The following is a 5,148-nucleotide window of genomic DNA, read 5'->3' as shown; positions in this document are numbered from 1 at the left end:
GTCCCGTTTCGCTCGCAGCTACTCGGGGAATCCCTGTTGGTTTCTTTTCCTCCGCTTAGTGATATGCTTAAATTCAGCGGGTTGTCTCGCCTGATCTGAGGTCGACAGCGGATACATTCGCTTCCATCAACTTCCTGCACGACCGCGTGCGCTCGCCCTACCAAGTGCGCCCGCAACCCTGTACAGGGCCACTTCTTCACAAGGCTGGCAATCGGCTTCCCCGCTGCACGCGTGCGGCGCACAACCGGTGTGACGTGGAAGTGACGGGACACGTTCGTAAACCCATCGCGAACCGAGTACGACGCCCTACCAAGTGCGCCCGCAACCCTGTACAGGGTCACATCTTCACAAGGCTGGCAAGCGGCATTCCGCTGCGCGCGTGCGTCGTCCGAGCAGTTGCGTGATAAACGACCGTGTCGAAAGCCCAAACACCGCCGAGGCCAGTCGCCGCCGCCGCAAGGGCAGCCACGCAGCCTGGCGAGAGGCATCGTCTCGTGTAGCGTCGCCCCCGCCCCAACTGGAGTGGCCCAGTTTTTTGAACGGGACGGGAACTGCGAAGCACTTAGACCGACGGCGGACTACGACGAGAACGCCTTAAGCTTCGCCAACGTTTCGCCAACTCGTGCGGGAGACTTTTTCCGCTTCGCGGCAAGTCGTCGCGCCGTGCTCTCCGCATCAACCGCGTACGCAGCGAACCGCAAACGTCGGGCGCAGCCTCCTCACCTCCCTGCGCTTTGCGCGCGAACGTTCCCTGTTCGCGCGGCAAAGCCTGGAGGAGGCACGGCCCCGCAGCGTGTTCGAGCGCCCGGTCTACGGGACACCCTGCTTACTTCGAGGGCAACAAGCGCAACGCAAGGCTGCGATCTCGCGCACTTTGCGCACGGCTGGAGAAGCTTTGCTGGCCGGCTTTCGCTCCTCGTGTTTACCGTGCGTTAAAGTTGCGCGTCCGTGGCTCTCGCAGCTCTTGCGCGCCCGGTCGCAGAGAGGAGTACGCAACCTCGACCGCACTTTCCCTGCAGGCTTCCTTCCGACTCGAAGTCCTGCGGCGGTCTCAACGAGGTGCCACATCCTCAATGCAGTCGGTCGCCCTCGTTTCGGTTGGGCTCTGGCACGACGGTCGCCACCGTCTCGCCCTTGAGTGGCCGCTGTTGGCGCTCGCTGTGAGGTGTTCAGCGTGCTGTCCGTGTTGCCGACGCGGTCAAAACGAGTCGACGGCTCACGTTCCCTTGTGCGCCGAAGGCTCTCTTGATATGTGATCCGACCCTCAGACAGACGAAGCCAAGGGAAGACCCAAGGCCGCAATGTGCGTTCAAAGAATCAGTGCTCAGTGTGTCCTGCAATTCACACCAAGTCTCGCAGCTGGCTGCGTTCTTCATCGACCCGAGAACCGAGTGATCCACCGCTTAGAGTCGTGAAAAAGTGTTTGTTCAATTCCGTACAGTCAAAACCAAACGTTTCTGGCACTCGGCCAAACAGTGGCCAAGAAGGGCGCTTTTCAGCGCACGCTTGGACTCCAAAACTCTGCCGCGCCTTTTTCGGCTGCCGCAAATCGAGCAAACGGTGTGTTTCGGACGGCGTTTCGCTTTCGCTACTTGCGAGTGCTTTCGTGGTCCACCCCTCTATAAATACTCGGGAGGCGTCGAAGCCGGTTCTCCAAGCCGGACCCGTAGGTATCGTTGTGTGCTCGCTCTCATTGGCCCGCCTAACCAGAAAATGCCTGCGGTACACCCATTTGGATAAGAGTGCACGCAGATGCGGGCCTCGACGGCTACACATTTCCTCGGGCGGCCGCCTCCCGGCCTCCGTGGAGCGCGGGATGCACGGTCCCATCGACAAGCCTCTCCCGTTTTTACCGTGGCGTCGCGGTTCACCACGGCAGGCGGGTCGGTTTCCTCCGCATAAAAAGGGGGACCCCCGCTTTTTGTTCCACGAAATCGCACAAGCTTTTTTCGCATCCACGGTTTGCCACCGCACACCAAAATGCCGATCCGGCTGCCTACTTTAGCCAACAGGTGGAGCCAGGCGCGCCGTACTTGCGCGGCACTTCCCACGTCCACCGAAGTCGGTGCCAAGGACCACTTTCGGCGCCGGAGCCGCGTACGAGCCTACTCGAGGCGGAAGAACGAAGCCAGCAAGGGCCTGGCCGCAAGTGCGTTCAATTGTCGGGACGTCCAAGTCCCTCGTTCTTCCGTGCTTCCTCTTTCGGCAAGTCGTTGCGGCACCTTCCCAAAGCGCGCAGACCCGCTAATCGCGACGAGCGCGACGTGGCCGTGCCGCCTTTCCCTCGGCAGCAAGCAAAACGCCTGGCAACGTCGACGCTCCCCTAACCGCGATCTCGCACCGTGTTTCGTGTGGCGAATTCAAAAGCCGGCCGGCGCTGCTGCAACCATTACGGTCGGTACGCATACGCCGCGGAGGGCGGGACGGTCATCGGAGCGTGCGGTTCCTCCATCGAGTACTGCGCACCTCGGCCGTCGCATCGCCGTGCCATGACCGGCCGCGCGTCAACGCGAACCGGTGCCAGCGAGATCCCTCGCCTGCAAGAACCGACCGGCAGCCTCCGTCACCCGAGGACGCGGAGGCGCTTGCCGCGGACGGCGGGACGGTATGCACTGGTGCACAGCGGACCCGTCACATCGCCAGTTCCTTGACCGACCGCCGACGCTTGTGCCGTTCCTCTCGTACTTGGCAGTCGCCGCGCGATTGTCGGGTCTCGTTCTTGCACGCTCGAACGGTCGGGAGGGCACTCGGCTGGCGTTTCGGGAACGCGCAGCCTCGCCTTCTACCGACGTAACCACGACTCGCCGTTCGCGCTCCGCCGCTCCTGTTTACAGTACTAGGCGGTCCCGCAGCGGTCGGGTCGCGCATTTCGAGCGCTTCGAGCCACGGTGCAGTGGCGGGTCGAAAGCCGACCTATGAGTGCGTTGCGCCGTTTGTACCCGCGTCCGCCACCTGGCCGACCGTCCAAGGTCGCGGTGTTGGCGTCCGCTGGGCGCAACAATTTGTCACGGGGTGCCGCTCCACATTCAGGCAGCCCCGTGGGGAAAAGCCGACCCCGCGTCCAAACGGGGTCAGCGGCAGAAAGTGTCGGGCGCAGACGCAGCTGAGGCGCTCACCCTTCACAATCCGTTAATGATCCTTCCGCAGGTTCACCTACGGAAACCTTGTTACGACTTTTACTTCCTCTAAATGATCAAGTTTGGTCATCTTTCCAACAGACCGGCGCAACCGAAAGGCCGCGCCGGACATCGGTCCGAAGACCTCACTAAATCATTCAATCGGTAGTAGCGACGGGCGGTGTGTACAAAGGGCAGGGACGTAATCAACGCGAGCTTATGACTCGCGCTTACTGGGAATTCCTCGTTCAAGGGGAACAATTGCAAGCCCCTATCCCAATCACGAAAGAAGTTCCACGGGTTACCCAGTCTTTTCAGACAGGGATAAAGACACGCTGCTTCCTTCAGTGTAGCGCGCGTGCGGCCCCGGACATCTAAGGGCATCACAGACCTGTTATTGCTCTGTTTCGTGCGGCTAGGAGCCGCTTGTCCCTCTAAGAAGGTTGTAAGGTGCTGGGAACCCCGCACCTATTTAATAGGCTAGAGTCTCGTTCGTTATCGGAATTAACCAGACAAATCGCTCCACCAACTAAGAACGGCCATGCACCACCATCCACCGAATCAAGAAAGAGCTCTCAATCTGTCAATCCTCCCAGTGTCCGGGCCGGGTAAGTTTTCCCGTGTTGAGTCAAATTAAGCCGCAGGCTCCACTCCTGGTGGTGCCCTTCCGTCAATTCCTTTAAGTTTCAGCTTTGCAACCATACTTCCCCCGGAACCCAAATACTTTGGTTTCCCGGAAGCTGCCCGCCGAGTCATTTGAGTAACTCAGGCGGATCGCTGGTTGGCATCGTTTATGGTCAGAACTAGGGCGGTATCTGATCGCCTTCGAACCTCTGACTTTCGTTCTTGATCAATGAAAACATTCTTGGCAAATGCTTTCGCAGTTGTTCGTCTTGCGACGGTCCAAGAATTTCACCTCTAGCGCCGCAATACGAATGCCCCCGTCCGTCCCTCTTAATCATTACCTCGTATTCCAAAAACCAACAGAACAGAAACGAGGTCTTGTTCTATTATTCCATGCAAGTTTATTCAGGCGACTCGCCTGCGTTGAGCACTCTAATTTTTTCAAAGTAAAAGCACCGGCCATCTCGAGGCACACAATGAAGTGCACCAAGAAAGAACCGGCATGATGTTCAGTCCGAGCCGTCGCATCGGGTAGATGCACTACTCGTCTGGAACTGAGATCCAACTACGAGCTTTTTAACCGCAGCAGCTTTAGTATACGCTATTGGAGCTGGAATTACCGCGGCTGCTGGCACCAGACTTGCCCTCCAATTGATCCTCGTTAAAGGATTTAGAGTGTACTCATTTCAATTACGGGGCCTCAAAAGAGTCCCGTATTGTTATTTTTCGTCACTACCTCCCCGTGCCGGGAGTGGGTAATTTGCGCGCCTGCTGCCTTCCTTGGATGTGGTAGCCGTTTCTCAGGCTCCCTCTCCGGAATCGAACCCTGATTCTCCGTTACCCGTAACAACCATGGTAAGCAAGTAACCTACCATCGAAAGTTGATAAGGCAGACACTTGAAAGAAACGTCGCCGGCTCGTGGCCATGCGATCAGCACAAAGTTATCCAGAGTCACCACACAATACGGGCCGAAACCCGATCGATCTTGGTCTAATAAAAGCACCCGTTACCCAAAGGGCTCCAGGCTCACTGCATGTATTAGCTCTAGAATTGCCACAGTTATCCAAGTAGGAAGAAACGATCTAAGGAACCATAACTGATTTAATGAGCCATTCGCGGTTTCGCCTTATTTCGGCATGTACTTAGACATGCATGGCTTAATCTTTGAGACAAGCATATGATTACTGGCAGGATCAACCAGGTAATCGTTCGACTGCGCGTCCGTCCTCGCCCTTCGGCGGGCCGGACGCAGTCTGTGTGCGGCGGAGGCCACCTTCAGGCGCCCCAACACGCTTATTTTGCACTCCGAGATGACGGCGTTCGAGCTCGCTACGGCACAACCTTCCCGAAAGACGAGTGGGAGCCGTGCGGCAAGAAGCACGTTCATGCTCGCTCTTTTTCGTTGCA

At 58.0% G+C, this 5,148-nt stretch overlaps 3 non-coding genes across 3 annotated transcripts in view; all 3 read right to left on the bottom strand.

Moving 5' to 3' along the window:
- Positions 1–104, bottom strand: part of LOC142793515 (large subunit ribosomal RNA) — a 3,958-nt gene extending 3,854 nt beyond the window's left edge. Inside the window, exon 1 of the ribosomal RNA XR_012891598.1 lies at positions 1–104. This exon is cut by the window's left edge and continues 3,854 nt beyond it. This is a non-coding gene — a ribosomal RNA (large subunit ribosomal RNA).
- A 1,154-nt stretch (positions 105–1,258) lies between these two features.
- On the bottom strand, positions 1,259–1,411 carry LOC142793520 (5.8S ribosomal RNA). The gene has a single exon (XR_012891601.1). It is a non-coding gene; the product is annotated as a 5.8S ribosomal RNA (ribosomal RNA).
- Positions 1,412–3,130: 1,719 nt separating this feature from the next.
- Positions 3,131–4,945, bottom strand: LOC142793507 (small subunit ribosomal RNA). Its single transcript, XR_012891591.1, has one exon. It is a non-coding gene; the product is annotated as a small subunit ribosomal RNA (ribosomal RNA).
- Between the last annotated feature and the right edge of the window lie 203 nt (positions 4,946–5,148).

The sequence above is a fragment of the Rhipicephalus microplus genome, unplaced genomic scaffold, assembly GCF_043290135.1.
Source record: "Rhipicephalus microplus isolate Deutch F79 unplaced genomic scaffold, USDA_Rmic scaffold_304, whole genome shotgun sequence".
In the NCBI taxonomy this organism is placed as follows: domain Eukaryota; kingdom Metazoa; phylum Arthropoda; class Arachnida; order Ixodida; family Ixodidae; genus Rhipicephalus; species Rhipicephalus microplus.
Note: the sequence above shows the minus strand (reverse complement) of the source record. Positions and strands in the feature narration are given on the sequence as shown.